Source organism: Sus scrofa, chromosome 1 (assembly GCF_000003025.6).
Source record: "Sus scrofa isolate TJ Tabasco breed Duroc chromosome 1, Sscrofa11.1, whole genome shotgun sequence".
Classification (NCBI taxonomy): Eukaryota; Metazoa; Chordata; class Mammalia; order Artiodactyla; family Suidae; genus Sus; species Sus scrofa.
In genome coordinates this window covers 269,573,701-269,595,627 of record NC_010443.5, presented here as the reverse complement: position 1 = coordinate 269,595,627, position 21,927 = coordinate 269,573,701, and the positions used below count along the sequence as shown (strand labels likewise).

The following is a 21,927-nucleotide window of genomic DNA, read 5'->3' as shown; positions in this document are numbered from 1 at the left end:
GCGCCCTGTAAAATGGGCTTGGCACAGCACCAGTGTTGGACCGGCCTCATAGAGTCAAGCGGGGAAGCGCATCCCTTCTTCCTGCTTCCCCTCCTCCGTGTCCCCTTTGGAAACCCCTACCCCCGAGCCCAGGATGGAAAACTCACTGGTCTCCATTAGCAACTGTTCTTAAAAGCCCCTCCTGACCCTGGAGGCAGCACCTGCTGCCAGAGTGCTGTCAGATTGTTGCAGGCACCTGCCCTTTGACCAAGCGATTCCATTTTTAGGTATTTAGACCACAGAAGCACTCACGGTGGTGACAAGGGAAAACGCACAGGAAATTCATGGCATCGCTGTTTATAACAGCAGAACTTTGAAAGATGCCTAGACACCCATCGGAGGGATTGATTACATAATGGGAAGGCACCAGCCAATGAAAGAGCAAGAGGTATGACAAATACATACCTGCTCCTTCAAGGAGTGAAAAAGAGCAAGAAAGCTTCGTTCGTATTTCAAGAGGGGCAGCCGGTACCCACCTTGGTTGTCAACGTGCAGAGTAGCCCTGGTTGCTATGGTAGCCCTAGACAGGGACCTGGGGGCTTGGGTAGGAGGAGGGATGAATTCTAGCCTTAAACCCTTCTCTCTTTGCCTCAACTCACTGTGAGCATGGACCCCCTGGGGAAGCCATCTGCTGGCCTTCCTCCCACTAGGATGCTGAGTAGAATCTTCTGGTGCTCACCCATCCTCAGTTCTCTCCTCAGGACCCACCACCCTTGTGGTGGGGTGAGGCCATGGGACCAGTGCTGGCCAGTGGGTTTTTGGGGGAAGTGATGCGATGCTCTCGTCCCTGTCTCGGCGATGCCACAAGGCCCCTGGGCAGCCTGGCCCCCTGAGCTGTCACATGGAGGGCAGCTGCCCTGGAGAATCACCTGGACTCACGGGAGACTCTTGTTGTGTTGAGACACTTCAATGTGGGGCTCATTTGTTACTGCAGCACATCCTAGCCTTGCTAACTGATACAGATATGGAAAGTCACATTGTGGTTCCAGGGATGCCAGAGGCCTTGGACAGGTCCCTTGACTCCTCCGGGCCTCGATTTCCCTGTGTGTGTGGTGAGGCAAGGGGTCTTTCCTCCTCTGACCTTGGCTTGTGAGGTTCATGTTCCCAAACCCCAACAGCCTGAGTCTGCCAGTACTTAGGGCCACTGGGAGGACCACGGGAAGGGCGTTACGACATTCTCGCAGTGGCCCCAGGAGGGGGACACTGTCACTATCCCCATCTCCCCATGAGAAAACTGAGGCTCAAGAAGACGAGGTCACTTGCCCAGAAACCCCAGCATCTGTGATTCTTACCTGCTCTAATGACAACTACCATCTCATATTTTCTTTCTTTCTTTTTTTTTTTTTTTTGTCTTTTTAGGGCTACACCTGCAGCATATGGAAGTTCCCAGGCTAGGGCTTGAATCAGAGCTGCAGCTCCTGGCTTACACCACAACCACAGCCAACTCAGGATCCGAGCCGTGTCTGCGACCTACACCACAGCTCACGGCAACCCTGGATCCTTAACCCACTAAGCGAGGCCAGGGATCAAACCTGCATCCTCATGGATACTAGTCGGGTTCATTACCACTGAGCCGCCATGGAACTCCTAATATTTTTTTTCTTACAAACATGACTTGAAGGAAAGCCTACCACTGATAACTTGGGAGAACTTAGAATAAGGATTTTTAAAAATTTTACCATCTTAACCATTTTCAAGTGGAAGTACATTCATATTCTTGTGCAACACTCAGCACAGCCATCTCCAGAACTCTTTTTATCTTGCGAAACTCTGTGCCCACTTTCTCCCTCCCCCTCTCCAGGCCTTGGCACCCACCATGCTCTATAAATTTATCCAGTCTAGACACCTAATATAAGTGAAATTATACAATATGTTTTGCTTTGGCTGCAAATGAGACATATGCAAGGTTCTGGGCCGGGGATCGAACCCAAACCTAGGCAGCAGCCTAAGCCGCCGCAATCGGATCCTTAACCCACTGCACCACAGCAGGAACTCCAAAGTCATGCCTTTTGTGTCTGGCATAGTTCCCTTAGCCTAATATCCTCTGAGGTCATCCGGATCGCAGCAGGTGTCAGAATTTCCTTCCCTGTTAAGGCTGAATGATGATATGCATGTACCTCCTTTTGCGTATCTAGTCATCCGTTGATGGACCCTGGCTTGTGGCCATCCTTGGGCTGCTCCGAACAATGCTGCAGTGAACACGGGTGTACCTATATCTGTCGGAGACCCAGATTCGTTGGGGTGTACACCCAGAAGTGGAATCGCTAGCTCAGATGGTCGTTCTATTTTTAATTTTTTGAGGAGCTGCCATACTGTTTTCCACAGCGGCTGTACATGCCCATCCACCGTCCACAAGCTTCCAATTTCTCCCCGCCCTCACCCATACTTGCTATTTTCTGGATTTTGAGAGGAGCCATTCTGACGGTCACGGAGGGAATAAGGATTTTCCCAACTGCCCCTGGTCCTGCTTCCACAGGAGGAAGCAGGGGGCCGGGGTGCCGGTCCGGGTCTGGGAATATTGTAGCCGCATGTCAGAGTCCTCAGACCCCAGACAGGTGAGGGGGGCTGTGCTTCTGGGGCTGCCGTGTGACCTCTGCTGCCACGGGACAGGCAGAGGCCCCAGCCCGGCTGGCTGGGGTCCCACCTTCTCCAGAACCTCATCCTCTCGTGTTGCAATTCCTACTTCCTCAGTTCAGCAGGAACTGAGCTGGGCCTTTCCAGCCCCGGCTGACCCTGTGACCTAGTGTCCCCACCCAGGCCTGGGACACAGAGCAGAGAGGAGGCCGCAGCACCTGGGGGCGGGGGCAGGGGGGGCGGCTCCGTCATCAGCGTGTCCCCTGGCCTTCCCTTTGTGTGGGGGACCAGAGCAGACTTTGGAGCCAGACAGACAGTCTGAGTTCCCTCTCTGCCGCTGGCCAGCTGTGTGACCCTGAATAAGCCACTTCCCTTCCCAGCCCTCCCGTTTCTCATCTGTAGAATGGCAGAAATGGGGCTTGGCACCCCAGGAAGCACTCACTAAGCATCTCCCCAAAAACCCAACATCCTCCTCCTCCTCCATAACATCCAGACGTATAACCAGGTCATGCCTGTGCCAAACAGCCCAGGACGCCCCACTGCCGGCAGGAAAAAGTCCACCACACCATTACAGACTGGTGGGCACTGCCTGGACTGGCCTCTGCCCATATTGCCAAGCTCCCCTTCCCCTCACACATCACATTCCAGCCACCTGGGCTGCCCTCCTGTCCTTCAAATACCTGGCGCTCCTTTGTGCCACTGCCCTTTGCATCTGCCCTTCCCCCTACCCGAAATTTGCTCCCCGAGATTCCACTGCAGTCCCACAGTTTACTCCTAAAAGGCTCTGTCTCACTTCAAATATTACGTCTTCAGAGCCTCTTCCACATGGGAACCCTGGGCTCTCTCTCTCTCTCTTTTTTTTTTTTTTTTTGTCTTTTTGCCTTTTCTAGGGCCACTTCCTGTGGCATATGGAGGTTCCCAGGCTAGGGGTCTAATTGGAGCTGTAGCCACCAGCCTACGCCAGAGCCACAGCAACATGGGATCCAAGCCTTGTCTGCAACCCACACCACAGTTCACGGCAACTCCAGATCCTTAACCCACTGAGCAAGGCCAGGGATCGAACCCGCAACCTCATGGTTCCTAGTCAGATTCGTTAACCACTGTGCCATAACAGGAACTCCCCTGGGCTCTCATCTTGCCCTTTAACCATCCCCACCACAGTGCTTCCCCGGGTGCTCACCGTACTGAAATGCGAAATTATTTGAGGAACGACCATCAGCCTCCCCACGTGAGCTCTGTGAGACCAGCATCACGCCTGTTTTGCTCCCCGTTATCATGTAAGCACAGAGTTGAGCCCCCCCCCCAATATTCATCAAATCAAATGATTCGTTTCCAGACTCTACCTGATTTGGGAACCTCAGATTCTTTCCAACAAAGACAATCCATTACCCACATAACGAAACGAGCTTTAACTTTCATAGCTTGGTAAGCTTTTTCCACTCATTAAATGAACAAATCTGAGAAAACCCTCAGTTACATCCCGTGTCCTAATTTTTCAGCTCAGAAAAATATGGTCACTGCACTCAGAGCAGCTGCTCACAATTCCTGCTGTGCCTCCTCGCCCGCCGCCCAGCCTCCGGCCACCCCTTCCTCAGAACATGTGGGGAGGCTGCGGGGAGGATGCGGGTAGCTCCAAGGATCACCCCTTGCTTGGGGATAAATGCCAGCCATGAGTAATGGCGGGTTGCGAGGGGAAGTGCAGACGCAGATTCAGCTCCGTCAGCAAGACCAGTGAGAGCCAAGGTGGCCCCTTGCCCGGGGTTAGGGCCTGACTCAGCTGGTCCACACAGAGCAGCCCCCCCAACCAGCTGGGGAGCCAGGGTGCAGACCCCAAGGGGGCCTCAAGGCAGGGCATCCAGCGATGGCAAATGAAGGCTTAGGCATTCATTGATTGCTTGTGCTCTCTCCCTTGTCTATTTCAACAGTCTATTGTTTATTGTCTATTTCAATGGTCTCCCTGGAGCCATTACTGTGAGCCCAGCTTGGTTTGGGGAGGTCTTAGCAAGGCCAGGGCAGGTGTTCACTGAGGGGCTATGCTGCTGTCCATTCACAAGGGTTCTCAATGGAAAAACTTTCTTGACGAGGTGATGCAAATAGGCTACAGATAATCACCCTGAGCCCCATTGGTGCTGATCCCGATTGGGGGCCAGCTCAGGGACAGTGACACCTTGAGGAGGCCTGGAAGAAGGGTGGGCTGTCCCCAGACATAAGCAGGTGGAAGGACTTAAACATTAGTCACTGTCCAGTTGGGCTCCCTGGACATGGAGGGGGAGCCCCAGAGTGAATGAGACCCGCCCACAGCAAGGACCTGAGCCTGGAAAAGAAGGCTGGTCTGGGTGGGGGTCCCGAGCTGCTGGGGACCTCAGAAACTTCCTGAGCACCCCCATTTTCTAGGTCCTCACAGGGCTCACGTTCCAGTGGGGTGAGGAGAGTAGACAAAGTGAGACAAACAGGCAGCTAGATGGGATGCGAGAGGTGACAAGGGCAAAGGGAGGAAGTAGGGGAGGGCTCCTGGGAGGGGCGGGGGCGGAGCCTATGGGGGGGGAGACTCCTGGAGAGGTGGCTCAAGGGACTGCAGGGCCGGGGGCACTTGAAAGAGTGGCAGAGACGGAGAGGGAGGGGGGATGGGGGGTCCCCACACTCACTCTACACGCAGGGAGAGCTTCTCCAGAGAGCTGTGCGCCCCTTGCTGCCTTCCCAGAATTCCCAGCTCACCCGGCTGCCACCAGGCTACACCCCCTCCCCCAAGAATCAAAGTCCTCCTCATCTATGCAGAGCTTCAGGGGGGCTCAGCCTTTGGGGATCCCCACAGCTGCCTGTGAGGTGTCCTACCCTGCCTTCTGCAGCTGAAACAGCAGAGGCTTTGGCTGGAAAGGGGAGCGGGTTCCGGCGGGGACGGGGAGGCGAGAGGCCTAAACCACAGGCAGCTGGAAATCCTCGGGGACATTGGCTTTCCAGCTGCTTGCCCGCCCAGGACAAGAGTTCTCAGCGGCTGTCACAGCGACACACACATGCACGCTGCCACGCACCTGTGTCCATGGACACACTCATGATCCCACCCTCACACACACACACACACACACACACACACAGGCAAATGGATAAACACAATGACACACACACACAGACCGACACACAACCACACTGGGCGTGTGCACACACACACAAGCCCGCCTCTCCTGTAGGTCTGAGCTATGTGCTCCGGAAGGGCCATCTCCTTAGGCTGGAGCCTCCTCTGGGAAATGTTTGCATCTTCCTAAGATCCTCCAGGCTGCCCCCCAGCTGCCAAGTCGCCTAAAATGCTGAGAAATAAAGAAAGATTCCTTGAAAATGCACACCTCAAATTTTAGGCTTACACTGTTTTGGAAAATTGGGGCTCAAGCCTCAGGCTCCGGAGAATGCAGGCTTGTGTTACCAGGCAGGTGGGGACAGGTAGGAAGCTGAGGGCACAGGAGGAGAGGTGGGGCTGGAGAGCCAGGGTTGTTGAGCAGGAGGTGAGTCTGGGGAAGATTCCACGCTCGCCCCACCTGCCATGGCTGGGAGCAGACCCCACGGAGCAAGAGCTGGCCAAGGGCTGTGGGGTCAAGGATACTGCTCCGAGAGTCCCACCCCACCCCCTACTCACTCTGCCACCCTCCCCAAGGATCTTGGCTCCTGTGAGCCTTAGTTTCCCCATCTGTACAATGGGTGTGATCTATCTCGTGGGGCTAGTGTGAGAGTTACATGACATCCATCAGACCTAGAGAGTTATAAGCCCTGGAAGCCCCAGAAAAGAGAGTTGGGGGGGGGAGGCTGGGAAAAACTCGGCAGCGGCCTCTCGGGCGTAACCGGCCTGAAAATAACCGGCATTTTCCTTTTCTGTGCGGCTGATGCAGCGCTTCCCATAGGACCGCGCCTGCTTATCAGGAGCAAAGCCGCTCTCGCCGCCAGAAGGTGACTGTGGGGGCTCGGCTCCCCCCCTCCAACCCGACTCCCACAGAGGAAAACACTGAATTCCCTCCTCCTGGTTCAGGTTTCAACTCCCCCCGCCCCAAACAATTTTGCATATATTTAAATCTCTTCTGCGGTTTCCAGGCTTGAGCCGCCCCCTCAACCCCCCCGGAAAAGGGAGAAAGAAATTACAAAAGCCCGTCATTTGTCTCCGTCCCCGCACCCCATCTATCAGGGCCGCCGAGCCCGTCGCCTCGAATGATGCGCGCGCCCGGACGGCGCTTTAATGGGGCGCCGCGTGTGACTGTGCAGCGCGGCGCAGCGGCCGGCATTTGCATACATATTAAACGGAGCAGTAAAAAATGCAGACATGCAAACCATTTGGACGGGCTTCTTGGCGAGCCTGCCAGGAAATCAATCTTCTGGTTTCTTAAAGGAAACCTGCTCGGGAGGAGGTGGCGAAGCCTCGCCGCCCGACAGCCCGGGGAGGGGGGCGGCCGGCATCTGTCCCTCTGTCCGCCGAGCCCAGCCGGCGGTGGGGGTCCTTTCCGGCCACGGCCGGCCTCGGGGGAACCGAGGATGGGGAGCCAGGGGACGCAAAAGCAGCATCAATCACCCTGGGCGTGCGTCCTGACGCACGGCTGTGTGCCCCGGAGTAAAAGACTTGGCCCCTCTGAGCCCCTGCTCACCCAGCGGTAGTGATAACAGCACAGCGCCTATCCCACTGCCAGTCGGGGCTGGAGATTGTTCCCTCACTTCCTGGCTCTGGGGCTTAATGACGAACCCCAGGTTGCCCGTGCCCTCTCTACAGAGCCTGGATCCCCAGCCAAGTGTGGAAGAGATCCGCTAAAAGCCCAGGTTCTGGAGGCAAGTGGCCCGAGTTCCAAGTCAGCTCCACTCCTTACAAGCTGGGTGACCTTGACCAAGTGCAACAACCTCTCTGTTTCCTGGAGGGGGAAACGGGGATCAATAGACCTCCCTCTTGGGCGTGTTGTTGGAATAAAGTAGGTCAGTCATCGCCTGGCTCACGGTAAGGACTTAGCTGCAGAGCAGCGTGTAGCAGGGTCTTTGGTGTTACTGGTGTGGTTTTTCAGGGTTGAAATCCCTCTCTTTGTCTGGATGGCTTGGCGAGCCGCTCCTGCTGCAAGCCTCCTTACCTGTAACCGTGGTGCTTGATTTGCACAGGAACTTCTAGCCGGTGTAGATCACCTACCCACCCTCGGAAGATGTGGGGTCCAGGGGCTCAACTGCTGATTCCAGCCAGCCAGGGCCAAGGCAGCGCCTCTGAAGGCTCTGAGGCCATCGCCCCCCCCTCCCCGGCAGTTTTGGCAAAATCCGGGGCCACAGTTGAGCACAACCTGAGCCGGCCCCAAACAGAGCAGACATTTGCGGGACCAGGGGAAGCAAGCGGCCCAGAGCCTCCGCAGAACCAGAGCGGTCCTGCGACTCCATCTCCCCCCCCCCCCCCCCGCCCCGTCTCTGACTTCCACTTTACAGACAAGGAAACTGAGGCTCAGAAGGAGGTACGTGGCCACCAAGCTTGACGGTGATGGAGCTGGGATTCTAATTCGGTTTGACGGACAGCAGAGGCCGCCTCCCAGAGGTCTCCTGTACATATTGTGGGCAGAAGGGTCTCATCCTGCCCCGTGAGGAAAGCTGCTTTCCCCCCAAAGTAGGTGTGTGCTGGTGGGAAAGGGAATGAGTTTGGGGCCTGGGCTCACCCTGATATTCAAAACTCATGAAGGTCCTTCCTTGAAGGGGCCTGGAGGGAAGGAGGAGGAGAGCTTTCATTCCTCTCCTCCACCTTCCTGGAGGGGAGAAATGGAGGTGCCCAGTGTCCCCAGGACAGGCTGAAGTGATAAGTGCGGGTGGTGGTGGCGGGGGTGGGGGGAGCCTGGTGCCAGGGGAACAAAGACGTCTGAATCCAGGGCGTGGCCCAGTTCAGTGGTGCATCCCTGTGTGACCTTAGGCAAAAGCCTTACCCTCTCTGGGCCAAAGTGGCTCCCTCTCTGTTTCCCCTCGGAAGCCCCTCCCTTTCACTCCTGGCCTCCAGGCTTTCTGGGCCTCCGTCCCTCCACCTCCCACCGGAGGGCCCAGAGTCCCGGCCGCCCCCACTGCCTGGCAGGCGGCAGGCGGGTGGAGGAAGCCGGCAGGGTGGGGGAAAGGCAGGAGGGGCAGGAGTTACAGGAACCGGCTGGGCCTGGGCGATTGCTCAACTGGGGAGCCTGGCCCGGCCGGCCGGCCTCCACAGGCCCCCACTCCACCAGCCGCCCGCCCTCCTAGCCCTGCATTGCAAGCATTCCTCGCCAACCTCGGCTGCTGCAGCCCCGGAAGGGGGAACTGCCGCAGACAGAGCACGAGGCCGCCAGAAACACTTAACCCCTTCCTGCCTTCCAGGCAGAGCCTTCAGGCCGGAGGATGGGGCTGGGCTGTGGGTGCCCAGGTTCCCAGACTCAGTTCCCAGACTCAGGAGTGACCCAGTCAGGTGCATTGCTGGCAACCGGATCAACAGGCTGCACGTCGGATGTCAGATTACACCCAGTCCAGGATTCACTCAGCAAACATTTCCGGAGCTCTCCCTGGGTGCCAGGCACAGCCAGGAAAATCCAACAGAAAGGGGCTCACCCAGGCCACATGCGAGTGGGGGGAGGGGTGTGGGTCTCTCACACACACACACACACACACACACACTCGCGTGCATTTGGGTTTTTTTAGATTTTTTTTAGATCATTACAATGACGAGGGCTACAAAGAAGTGCAGCGGGAGCCCGGGGTTTGAACTAAAGTCAATTAGGCAGGGAGGGCTTCCTGGAGGAAGTGACATTTAGCAAGTAACAAGAAGAGGAGACAGTGTGCCAGGCAGAGGATGTGAGGTTCTAAAGAGGAGAAGCTGGCACCATTCAGTCCAGTCTGTGTGTCCAAGGGAGAGAAGGTGACGAGCCCCTCGGTGTGCGAGCTTGGTCTGTGCCTGGCCCCCAAAGGCCACAGGGCCACTCTCAAGTTTGGACTGTCTTCCGAGGAGAGTGAGGAGCCACGGAAGGGTTTTTACCTGGAGAATGACATGGTCAAGTTCAGCTCCAGTGAGAAACAGAAGCTTCACAGAGTAAAGGGAGCTAGCGTGGTTCCAGGCACAAACCAAATATCCGCAAAGACCAGAATACCTGAAACTCACCAAAGTGCCACCAACAGGAGACACTGCAAATGGCAGCCTGGCAGCTGGGCCTGGCACCTGGGTCTCCTGGGGCCCCAGGGCCACTGAGGGCCACTCGGAGCCCTGCCACCCCCAAGGCCGGCCAGAAGCAGCAGGGACCGGATCCACCCCCTCACATCCCAGACACCACTCTGCAAACACCCGGAGCTCCATTAATGCAGCAAGTAGAGTGTTGAAGCTTGGGAGGGGTGGAGAGACGTCCAGGGCCCACAGTCTCCTCACTTCAGAAGGAGAAACTGAAACCCAGAGGCAGCAAGGGTTGGCCGGGGCTTCTAATGGGGTCACAGGGCACGTGAAGCAGCTGAGCCGATCACGTGGTGATGCTCGGGCACGGGGCAGGGGCCGAGGGGCAAGCATCCAAGATGCCCACAGCGCATGCCCAGAGAGAAGGCCAACAGAGCCAGCCTGTCTGTGACCTTGGCACCCACAGAGGAGATCCCAAGATCTCTGGACACCCCCCCCCATCAAAGCCCCTTCTCTTTCATGGGAGCTCGCAGAGGCCAAAGGAAAGAGAGATTCAAATCCAGAACCGCTTGGAACCGGGCAGTCATTAAACCCAGCTGGTGGAGGGGGGGTCTCACCATCAGCTCCCCTAGAGCTTGAAGGAATGAGCCTGGGGACCAAGGGAGTTGGTGAGAAAATTCGCAACTGCATTGTTTCTGCTGTAGACCCATTTCCTGGAGTTCCTGCCGTGGCACAGTGGTTAACGAATCCGACTAGGAACCATGAGGTTGTGGGTTCAGTCCCTGGCCTTGCTCAGTGGGTTGAGGATCCGGCATTGCCGTGAGTGAGCTGTGGTGTAGGTCGCAGATGCTGCTCGGATCCTGCGTTGCTGTGGCTCTGGCATAGGCGGGTGGCTACAGCTCAAATTCGACCCCTAGCCTGGGAACCTCCATATGCCGCAGGAGCGGCCCAAGAAAATGGAAAAAAAAAAAAAAAAAAAAAGACGCATTACCTTTCCCTTTCCTTCTCCTCCTCCTCCCCTCTCTCCTCCCCTCCCCTTCCCCCTCCTCCTCCTTCTTTTTGGCCATGCCCATGGCATATGGAAGTTCCCAGGCCAGGGACCCAACCTGCACCATAGCAGTAGCCAGAGCCAGAGCAGTGACAACATTGGATCCTTAATCCACTGAACCACCAGGGAACTCCCTTCTTCTTACAAATGAAGTGTTACTTAGAACACCAACATACCAAAGAGATGGAAACGGGGCTGCTCTGATCGGAGAAGAAGGGGGTGATCTGGGACCCACCCCTTGCACACCCACGCGCAGGCTCTGGGTCCTCCTGGCCAATCCCAGGCTCCTAGGAACACGCTGAGGCCAGCAGGCAAGCCCAGCCCAGGATTTCAGGGATGAGGAAAACGAGGCCCAGAGAGGTAGAGGCACTTGCCCAGAGTCACACAGCACCAAGGGACAGAGCCAAGTGTCCCCAGGCCAGCCTGACCCAAACCCCTCCGTCAGGCCAGGTCCGAGCTACAGGATCAGGAGCTAGGACCACCATTCTTTTTTCTGAGCAGCATCTCCAGACCCGCTCTGTTTGTTGGGACAGCAAACTCAGCCAGAGCTCTCCAAATCCTGCTCAGCGGGTTGAGACTTCTGAGGGGAAAACACGCCCAGGTCGCTCCCTCTGTTCAGATCATGCCCGGACAGGACAGGAAAGGGCTGGGCCAGCTCCAGGCCCACACATGCCCCCAGCAGAAGGAGGGGCTGCGTTCCTTCCAGCCTCCTGGGATCACCCCTGAGCGCCCCCTACCCCCCTGCCCCCAGCAGCAGCTCCCATCTGTTTTATGGTTCTGGCTCCCTTCTTGGTCACAGAGCAAGGATCCTTCCAGGCAATGGCACTTCTGCAAAGGTTCTTTGAACCTAGGGTGCCACCGCCCTGGTGACCTGCCATCAGCTCTGTCATGACAGAGCATTCCAGAACCTTCTGAAGCCTCATTGCCATCAGAGGAGTTGGCCATTATCACCCCAACTTACAGGGGGGGGGACCTGAAAAGTGAAGTCACTGGCCTGGGTCACAGAGCTAATAACAGAAGTGGCAGGCCTGGCAGGCAGGTGTCTTGAGCACCCAGGTGTGTGCTCCTCACCCCTGGGCCACCCCTGGAGAGGTGACCCTTTCTCCCAGCACGAGGCTGGGGCTAAACCAGAGAACCCTTGGCTCCACCTGACTCCTCGTATTGTTAGCGTGCGTGAAATAAATATCTTATCTCACCTATTTATTACGTGTTTATCTTTGGCATTATTCATCCATCCTGAGTTCACTCCTCCTCCAGTTTTCTCCACGTGGGTTCAGACGGGTCACGGATTTTTCTGCACATTTCCAGGAGGCAAACACGCCTGGATCCCTGTAGCCATCACTGCAAAAAAAAAAAAAATCTCATTTTATACATTTCATTAAAACCAGCAGCTTAACCTGGAAATATGGCAGAACTTGCTGCTTGGGGACAAGGCCTGCACAGTGCCAAGAGGCCAACGAGGCAGTGGGCACTGGCCGAGGACTCCGTGAATGGGCCTGGATGACTGTTATTGCTGTTGCTCACAGGGGGTCGGTGTGGCTGATAAATCCCTGGTCTCCTCCTCCTTCATGTCGCAGGTGAGCAGGGTCATGTCTCAAGGTCACTGACTGGCACTACATGGTCAGAAACCAGCTGTGAGAATGAGGCACCACCTGTCCTTGTGCTGGAGAGATGGTTACACAGCCGTCAGCCTGCAAAGATGGTCCCTCTCCACGGGATTCTGACTTCCTTCAGCCCTTCCCACAACGCACAGCGCTGCCCTGTGGGACCAACAGGACACTGTGGAAAGGACTGTACCTGCGTCCTGAGGCCACGTCCTAAAAGACACTGTGGCTTCGGTCTTGCTCTCTTCTATCCATCTGGGGGGAAGCCAGCCACCATATTGTGAGGGAGCCCAAGCAGCTCCGTGGAGGAGTCTGTGTGGCAAGGAACCGAGGCCTCTAGCCGACAGCCAGCACTGCCCTGCCCGCCAAGTGAGTGTACCATCTTGGAAGAAGACCCTCCCGTCTCAGGCAAGCTGTCAGGTGACTTCACTCACAAGAGACCACAAGCCAGGACCAGCCAGGAATGCCACTTCTGAATTCCCGACCCACACTTTGAGATAACATATTCTTACGGTTTTCAGCCACTGAGTTGGGATGCTTTGTTTTGCAGAAGTAGGTAACGAACACAGAAACAAAGAGACCTTTTTAGTCTGGAGGACCTGTCGTGGGCTGGGTTCCCAAAGTGTGCTCCTTGGAACACTGATCCCAGGTTGTGCCCTGGAAAACCTTGGTGTGCAGGGTACAGGCAGGCCGTGGTCTTGAGTGTCTTCTCCAAGATTCCCAGTGCACTTTGGCGTATTTAAGCAAAAGTGGGCAAGGAAGCTGTTTTTCAGGAGTCTTTGTGAATCTCTGGCATCAGAGCTTCAGAGCCTCTTTGGGAAACACGGCCAAACTGCCGTGGCGGTGGGCTGCTAGAGCAAATTAGACCATTGTGTGTGATACAAAAAGCAAAACATTCCCAACCTGATGTGCCGAGTGTGCCCTGCAGTTACATACAGAGACGGCCTGGCCAGCCCCCCAGGATGGACAGTCTGCCTGAGATCCTTTTCCAGCTGAGGGGCTAATGTGGGCTGGGCCCTCTCTGATTCCACTAGCCTTAGAATCAGCTCAGGGGTACGGGTCAGGCGCTGAGCCCGTGTCTGACTGTGGACCTCAGGGCATGCGGGGACCATTTGGGATTCCGATTTTGGTTCCCAAACTCTGCAGCTCCGGCTCTCTCGTCCCCTCCGTAGCCCGCTGACCCTCAGGCCACGCTGCGCCCTTGACCTCCCACCCCTCGTGTTTGCCACATCGTCTGGAATAGCGCCTCCGTGTTCACTCTTTCTCAGTGGGAACGCAACCACGGTCTTAAAACACGAACCACCGGAAAACAGCATTTGATACAGAAAAAAATCATTTCACAGGCGATTTTTTAAGAGCCAATCCACCCCCTTCAGCAAGGGAAGGCTGTGCTCAGAAACCCGCATTCTTTCAGGCCCCTGGGGCTGCGTGGGGGTAGGAGCAGAGATCTTGCTGCGTGCTAGGAGGCAGAGGCCTTTTCTTCTGTTGAAAACATAATTTTACCCTCATGTTGCTTCATCTGTCCTTGACTGGACGTTCTGGGGGGCTCTCACGCCTTTCTGGAACCATCGCTTCCAGACGCCAAGTGGCCGGCCGTCCGGTCCGAGGCCCTGGTGGGGGCACCTCATTACTCAGTGTGGCCCTGGCTGCCTTACCTGAGAGCCCCGCCCAGACCTGCTGCATCAGAGCCTGCACTAGCACAAGATCCCCGGGGGATTCCAGGCGTGTTAAGGACAGGGGTGCTCAGGTGTACCCCAGAACTGCCGGCTCAAGGGACCCTTGGCAAACCCGCTAATGGGCCACCACGCCTGCCCGCCTCACTCCCCTTCCAGGCTCCCATCACAGACAGCGTCTCAGAAGCTGAATTTCCTGAGCCCCATTTCCACGTGCACACTGCATACCCAGGAGTTCCCGCTGTGGCACAACAGGAATGCGGCGTCTCTGGAGCCTGGGACGCAGGTACCATCCCCCACCCGGCACAGTGGGTTAAGGACCTGGCGTGGCCGCAGCTGCAGTGTAGGTCAGAACTGTGGCTCAGATCTGATCCCTGGTCCAGGAGCTCTGAATGCTGCAGGGTGGCCAAAAAAGGAAAAAAAAAAAAAAAAAAAAGACACCCAGCCCCTCCAGAGTGCTTCCAACCCAGGAGGGGACGCCATGGGACTCAGAGGTTCAGAGAGGGAAAGCCATCCACCCAAGATCACACAGCCGGTAAATGGCAGAGACAGGGGACCTTCCTTGATGGGGAAATAGGCGTGGCTGCGGGCATTGTCAGAGCGTAACGCACCATCCACATCCCAACTGGCTTAGCCCAGTGATTCCCAATCTGGGGTTCCCTGGGGGCCCTCTAAGGCTTTCCTGGGATGAGAGTGTCTCTAAGCTATTTACGGCCTCTTGAAATCCCTGACGGACACTGCACCTGACGGAGGGCCAGGCCACCACGGCCTCCATACACCATCCCTTTCTTTGCTTTGGATGGGGTTCTCTACCAGCCCGCTGTGGGGGTTCAGACTCTCCCGGCCAGTGCAAGTTGCACAGGCATCTCATGGATGCCCCTGATGAACCCAAACTGAGAAAGCTGCTGTTACTTAACAAAGGCAGGTTTCTTATAGCACCAGCCCTGGGCCTTGGAGCAAAAGCAGCAGGAGGAATTTTTCTGGTGGGAACAGAGAGAGGAATTAGCTTAGAAATTTGAGTTACGGGGGGGGGCATTTGTTTCAACGATTTTTGGCAGCGGGCCCCCGCTTCCTTCTATTTTCTTTAAAATGCCCCGCCCCCACCCAGCCCCGATGGGCAGGGTTGAGCCACCTGGGCTTGCAGCCCGGGTCTTCTCGAGGTGGTCCCGCGCCACGCTCACCACGAAAGCAGTCCTGGAGGATGACGTGTGGGCTCCTGTTGGCAGGAAACCAGCCACAGACCAACTTGAAATCTGCAACCAGACGAGCGTGGGCCCTGGCGTGCAGCTTCCACCCATCTCGGCTTGTCCAAGCGCTCGACCGGACGTGTGCAGATGGGTGGCGCTTCCATTGCTCCTTCTAGGCGGACCCCGCCCCTCCATCCCTCCCTCCACCCTGTCCCCACCAGAGAGGTGACCTATCGGAGGTTCTGGTCAGGAGCGCTGAGAGGCTAAGGGGCAGGGCTCTGAGGTCCAGTAGATAACAGAGGGGCTGCAATCAAATGTTGCCTTTACCCCACGGCCCCTTGCCTGGCGCTGCCTCCATCAGGAGACGCCCTAAAGATGTGAGGACCCCAGAGGTCCTCCTTCCACGAGGGACTTGGAGTCACCTTTGGGTTCGGGATTGGGGGTGGGGGGCACAGTCGCTTCTTAAACAATGATCCTTTAAAAAAAAAAAAAAACCCAAACCATACAACAAACTCACAGTGCAAGTACGAACATTAAAAAAAAAAAGTTATCCTGTGTCTGAGTAGCAGGAGCTAGAGACCCCATGACCGTGAACTGGACCAGCACAGTGAAGGACAAGCCACTGGATTTCCAGGACAACTCCGGAGGAGTCCACGTTGAGGTATTAAAAAAAAAATGCACCATCCATCAGCCACAGCAAAGGGCCAGGGATCGAACCTGCATCCTCACAGAGACAACATCAGGGATCCTTAAGCGCCGAGCCACAACAGGAACTCCTAGGGGCTTGTTCTAAGCAAAATCTTTCTGGTGATTCTTTATGAGATGGACGGGTTACCCAGCCTCCGTGCCCCCGTTACCCCACATGTCTCGCTGGTTTACCCATGTGTCCCCGTCTCCTTGGAGATGTAGCTCTACCCTGGTTTGCTTTTGTGCCCTGAAAGCTCACTCAGTGCTCAGGATGCAAAGTTCTGAGGCTTGGTAGAACACAGTGCCCAGGTCCAAAGCCGGGCTCATCAATTTCTCAAGAAGCAAGTGGCGTCCCCACTCTGTAGCTGTTCCCTCCTTGGAGAAATGATGCTCCCTGTCCCTGTCACCTCATGAGGTGGCTGTAGGATGGCCAGAACAAGTGAACAGGTGAACAGCCCTATCACAGGACACGCCCACACATGGGGTACCACCATCCAGCCGGCCTCGGATGCAAAGCTGGGCGTGCAGCGAGCATGTAAGCATTTTATGGTGTTCAGATGTTTTTAAACCAACATTTCTTAACATATAGGGATAAAAATCGCATATTACTTGTGGAAACTGTGATTTCTGTTTTTAAAGAGAAAGCTTGACGAGTTCCCTTGTGACTCAGGGCGTTAAGGAGCTGGCATTGTCACTGATACAGCTCTGGTTACAGCTGCGGCTCAGGTTCGACTTTTGGGCTGAGAACTTCCTCATGTCTCAGGTTCAGCCAAAGAAAGAGAGAGAAAGAGAGAGGGAGGGAGAAAACTTGACTTTTTCTCTCCATCTACAGCCAGCATTCAAGCTACTTGCCATGCATACCCCCGTTTTACAGACGGGGAGGCCAGATCTCAGAGCGGTCGAATGCTTGACCTCTGTTCCACTGCAGAGGTTCCCAAGGTCATTGATGGAGTCAAGCTCTTAACTGTCAATGTCTTGGGTTTATAACCCCTGGCTTCCCTGAGACCCTCACCTAGACCCCTGTAGAACCGGGGGCCCCATCCCAGAGAGCAGCAGCAAGGATTAAGTGCACCTAGAAATTGACCAGGCGGGGACTCACATAGTAAGGTCACCTCCACGTCCAGGAGTTCTCCAAGTGGGAACCAATGTGACAAGGAAGGACATCTGGAATCAGATCCCACCCAAAACACGGGGCAACTCTGAAAGAACACAACTTCCTCAAGCCTGAGCTAACTCTGGCCAATCTCCATCCAATACCTAAAAAGCAGGGAAAAGACAGGAGGGGGCAGATACAGATTAGAAGCCTCTTGGGTTTTGGTATAAGGCCTGAGAACAGTGGGCAGGGGGTTGGGTGGGAATTCATGCTCTATGGCCTTTTTTTTTTTTTTTTTTTTTTTTTTTTTGCTTTTTTGCTTTTTAGGGCGCACCCGCAGCATATGGAAGTTCCAAGGCTAGGGGTTGAATCAGAGCTACAGCAGCCAGCCTACACCACAGCCACAGCAACGCGGGATCTGAGCTGGGTCTGCAACCTACACCACAGCTCACAGCAACGCCGGATCCTTAACACACTGAGCGAGGCCAGGGACCGAACCCGCATCCTCATGGATCCTAGTCGGGTTCGTTAACCACTGAGCCACCAAGGGAACTCCTCTATGCCCTTCTTGAAGGGATCTCCAAGACAGTCTTTCAAACAGCTGAGTTGGGGATTAGAATCTGGGGTCTCAAGCCCCAGAAACCTAGATTCCCTCCTGGCGAGCTCTCTGACCGTCAGCCTTTTCATCTGAAGCGTGTCCAGCAAAGCTCTACTGTCTGGCTGCTCCCTGTGGAGCTGGGGCTGGGTGCTGGGGACTCGGCATGAGTGGAGAGACCAGCCGGGGGCCTTTACCAAGCCCACTGCCTGACAGGAGAGATGGGGAAGGTGGAACAAACCGGTTCTGATACCAGCGATAAGGAAATAACCCGAGGATGAGAATAATCTCTACCTCAAGCTGGTGGTGAGGGTGTGGACGGAATGGGCCGCCAGGCAAAGCCGAGCCCAGTGTCGAGCACATAAGGAGCGCTCGGTCCGTGACAATGGCTTTAAGTGCTGCCGTGGCTGTTATTATGACTGTAACCTGAATAAAACTGGGCTGCCTTGGGGTCCAGTCTCATCACCATGTCACATTCAAGAGAAACACCCGTCTGACACCCCCAAATCCTGGAAAAGCGGTCTAAATCTTCCTGATCTCTCAGAGACACCAAAGGGGAGTTCCTTTGCACACCCCACACAAAAGTCTTCTCGAGACCCTCGGGACAATTTAATTGCCCAGACGGTCTCACGGCAATTGCTCCAGAAACTTCTCCCTTCCATGCACCTCCCTTGTATCCTTCTCAGAGGCTGCTGGGCCAGGCTCTGCCCTCACTGGCCGTGTTGATTAACCACACTCTGTGCCTCAGTTTCATCACCTGCAAAATGTAGGTATCAGCAGCACTGCCTTCGAGGAGCTACCGCAGGGACTCCACGAGATAATGGCTCTCAGGTGTTTAGGACAGGCAGGCACAGCTGGGCTACCCACACGGGAACTCAGGATTTCCCTCTCCTGTCCCTGCCCCCTCGCCCCTTGCATCTCACCCCAGGAAGGAGCTCAGGGTGTGGTGTCCCATAGGCAGCCTGGGCTTTCTGGGACCTAGTATCCAGTGGCAGCTCCACCAACCACCCCACCGAGCACAGGGAAAGGGCTGGTGGCAGGTGGGTAACCTCAGAAACTGAATGAGGAGGGGCAGCCAGGGCTAAGATGGCATCACGAAAGGGCATTTTCCCTCCTCCACGGGAGGCACACACAGCCATGGCTCCCTCCTGGCATGTCCATGCTCAGAAGGTGGGGCCGGGGGCCACCCAGGGACTTGGACCCGCTGTTCACTGGGGAAAGATGATGACTCCCCACCAACAGAGGCCACCATTTGCCCAAAGCCTGGGCAGTGGGGCCCAAGGTGGCTCTGGCCTCTTTCTGCAGCCAGGATGTCTGCCTCTTTCTCCCGAGGGACTCTGGGCCAGGCCCTTGCCAGGGGTGTGGTTCCTGCACTCCCAAGGCTCACAGGCCTGGGTGTGAGGCAGATAAGCAGGGCCTAAGCTTGAGGGGAGACACCAGGGTGGCAGGAGAGGACCTGCTGGGCATCAGGGAGGGCTTCCCAGAGGAAGAGGCACTGAAGGGAAGGCCATATGGAGCAAAGGTCTGGAAGGGAGAGAGTGCTGGGTTCCTTCCCATCTACCCCAACAGGTGCAGTTTGCCAAACTCCATCACCCTGCACATCTCACTTGGTGCCCCCGTCCCGCTCAGGACAGAGAGCAGGAGCTCTTCCTCCCAATTCGCAGATGGGGAGACCAGTTCTGAGAGAGGAAGCCACAACTCCTGGCTGGGACGACAGCCCGCATCTCCTGACTCCCGGCTCAGGTGAGCAAATCGAGATGCAAGACTGGGCCAGAAGCACCCCTGGCATCTGTAAAATTATCCCCCCATTTTGCAGATGAATAAACTGAGGCTTAGTGAGACCACAACATCCCTCCAGTCTCCCTGTTTCTGTCTAGCTCTGGGGACCTAGGACAAGCCTAAGGTGCCCGGATGCCCTCCGCAGGTGGTGGTGGGGAAACCGCCAGCAGCACGGTGACTGGGGCTTCAGGGTGAAAGAAAGAAGGGCGCTGGCCGGGCGCTGAAACCAACACCAGGCAGGGAAAGGCAGAGGCACGGGCCGAGGACGGGGTGGGGGGGACCTCAATGCAAGGCCAGTCTGGGAGGGGTCGGGACCTAGACAGCCCCCTCACTCACCCGGGGTGAGACCCTGACTTCCCAGGACGCATCACCACCCGCTCCAGCTGGGCGGGGACAAGGACCACTGCCTCCTGGCCGCCCAATCAGACGCACTCCCCGTCTGATGGGGGAGGCAGCCAGGGCGGAGGGCTCCCAAGGCCTTCCCCAAGGAGCCCCCCAGGACCTGCCCGGGACTCGGCCACCCACCTCCCACCGCCCACCCTCAGCCTCATTAGCACCGACACCCGGCGTCCTCCCCTCGGCTTTCGGTGGCTCCAGAATTTAAAGGTTAAATCCTAACCTCGTCTCAGCAGTTTCTCCCGGCTTTGCCTACCCAGCGCCAGTTGCTGGTAATTATATGCATCTCCGAGCAGCCAATCAGCTGTCAGACTGACAGATACTGATCTTTTCGTTTTATTTTTAGCTCTGTGCTTCCCCCTCTAGTTGCAAAAAAAAATTCTGTTTGTTCTGTGTGCCGCTGCTTGGCTGCCAGCTCTGCAGCCGGCTCTCATCTCCGCCAGCCAGGCGGGAGCAGGAAGCCGGAGGGGCTGGAACCTCCTGCCCTTCCAGAAAGGGGGGAACGAAATGCACCCGCTGCCCACCCTCCCACCCCCCAGCAGCAGACCCTGGGCTGCGATGGAGAAGGGAGGAGGCTGGAGCTGCCCAGAGGGGCCCTTGGAGGCCAAGGGCACAGGAGAGGAGCTGTACTTGGCCAGGGAGGGGAGCAAGTCCTTACCTGCCGTGGGGATGCTGGGAGACAGAGACAGACAGAGACAGCCGAGAAACAGAGAGACATGCAGAGGCAGAGACAAAGCTCGGCTGAGAACGAGAAAGAGCAGGGAGAGGAAGGGAAAAGACAAGCTCTCACCCCCTGGAAATAGTCTCCCCCCAGAACTGAACAGAAGCTGCGGAGATCTGGGCTCAGCCCTGTGAGCACTGGAGTGGGAGTCAGGAGGGGCTTCCCAGCCGGGCCTGCAGGGCTCAGGCCAGGTGGAGGCGATCTTCAGAGTCCTTTGCGGGGAATGTTCCAGAAGGTTCTGGGACCTCTCTGGAGGCACCAGGAGGCAGGCAGTTGTGGGCCCAGGTGGCAGGAGAGTCCTTTGGAAGGGGCGGAGGAACCTGAGGGCAGAGCAAGCGTTTAGGGCCCAGGGAGTCTCCCAGGCAAGGGCCCTGCTCCCAGAGAGGGGTCGGCAGAGAATAGGCATGCCTCCTTCCATTGTCACCACACTCTACAGTTTGCAGAGCAGCTCCCTTCACTCCAAGGGCCTCCGTTCCTTCACCTCAGGACCAGGTGACACGGGGGGTGGGGGCCTGGCGAGGATCACTGCCATTCTATTGGCCCTGGGGGAGGGGAAGCAAGGGAGCTGTTGGGATTTGTTGGGGTTCAAGCCCCAGGGCTGCTATTTCAGCGCCCTGAGGATGAGCGAATGCCCCTATCCCTTTGGGTCCCAGCATCCCCACCTGGAAAATGGGCCCCAGGCCACCCCCACCTCCCAGACCCACATGGGAAGTGAAGTCACCCTTATGGGTGCTCCTCATGGCCAGGCCCCTCCAGGGCCAGCGCGCTTGCGAGCAGGTATTATTAGCGTCTCCGTTTTGCAGGTGGGGAAACTGAGGTTCATGTGACTCGTAATTGGCAGAACTGGGACCAGAACCCGTCCCCCGTCCCCGTCCCCCCCCCCCTTTGGCTTCCTTTTCTCTGACACCACAGATGGCGTGCTGCGAAAAAAGAGAGAGGAGAGCGGGGAGAAGGGAATTAGGAGACGGAGCGAGATGGAGGGAGGCGGCAGCACCGTAATCAATTACTTGGGCTATAAATTTCTGCTGTTTTGCAAAGTGAGCACACAACCTCGGAGAGGCAGCGCTCCCTGGTCTGCTCGGGAAAAACCAAACAGCCAGGCCCACGGCAGATGCTCGGGTGGTGGGAGACGCAGAGGGAGAGGGGCGAGCTCCAGGGTGGGGTCAAGGGCAGTCAGTATGGCTGGGTGGGGGCGAGGCTGGATGGGGAGCAGCCCCACTCTCCCAGCGGAGCCAAGGAGGACGAGCTTGGGAGCTGCCCAGAGCCCCCTTGGGAAGGGACTCCACTTCCTCTTCTCTTCCCAGCAGCTTCCTCTCCCTTCACTGCTGCAGTGGGAGAATCAGTCCTGGGCGGCCAGGTGGTCACTGCCTTTGCAGCTGCTCCCAGGGGCTGCTGGGAAGGGGGCTCGTGAACTTCAACTTTGACT

The 21,927-nt window shown here is 56.6% G+C and overlaps 1 long non-coding RNA gene across 20 annotated transcripts in view; it reads right to left on the bottom strand.

The window, feature by feature from the left end:
* LOC102162054 overlaps positions 1-20,593 on the bottom strand; it is a 32,419-nt gene extending 11,826 nt beyond the window's left edge. The window contains exons 1-6 of one of the 20 annotated variants that reach the window (XR_002337794.1): positions 20,004-20,296; positions 15,225-15,296; positions 13,874-15,023; positions 12,952-13,218; positions 11,963-12,107; positions 9,244-9,592 (exon numbers count right to left, since the gene is read on the bottom strand). This is a non-coding gene — a long non-coding RNA (uncharacterized LOC102162054). The other 19 variants (XR_002337808.1, XR_002337789.1, XR_002337804.1 and 16 more) reach the window with 19 other exon arrangements.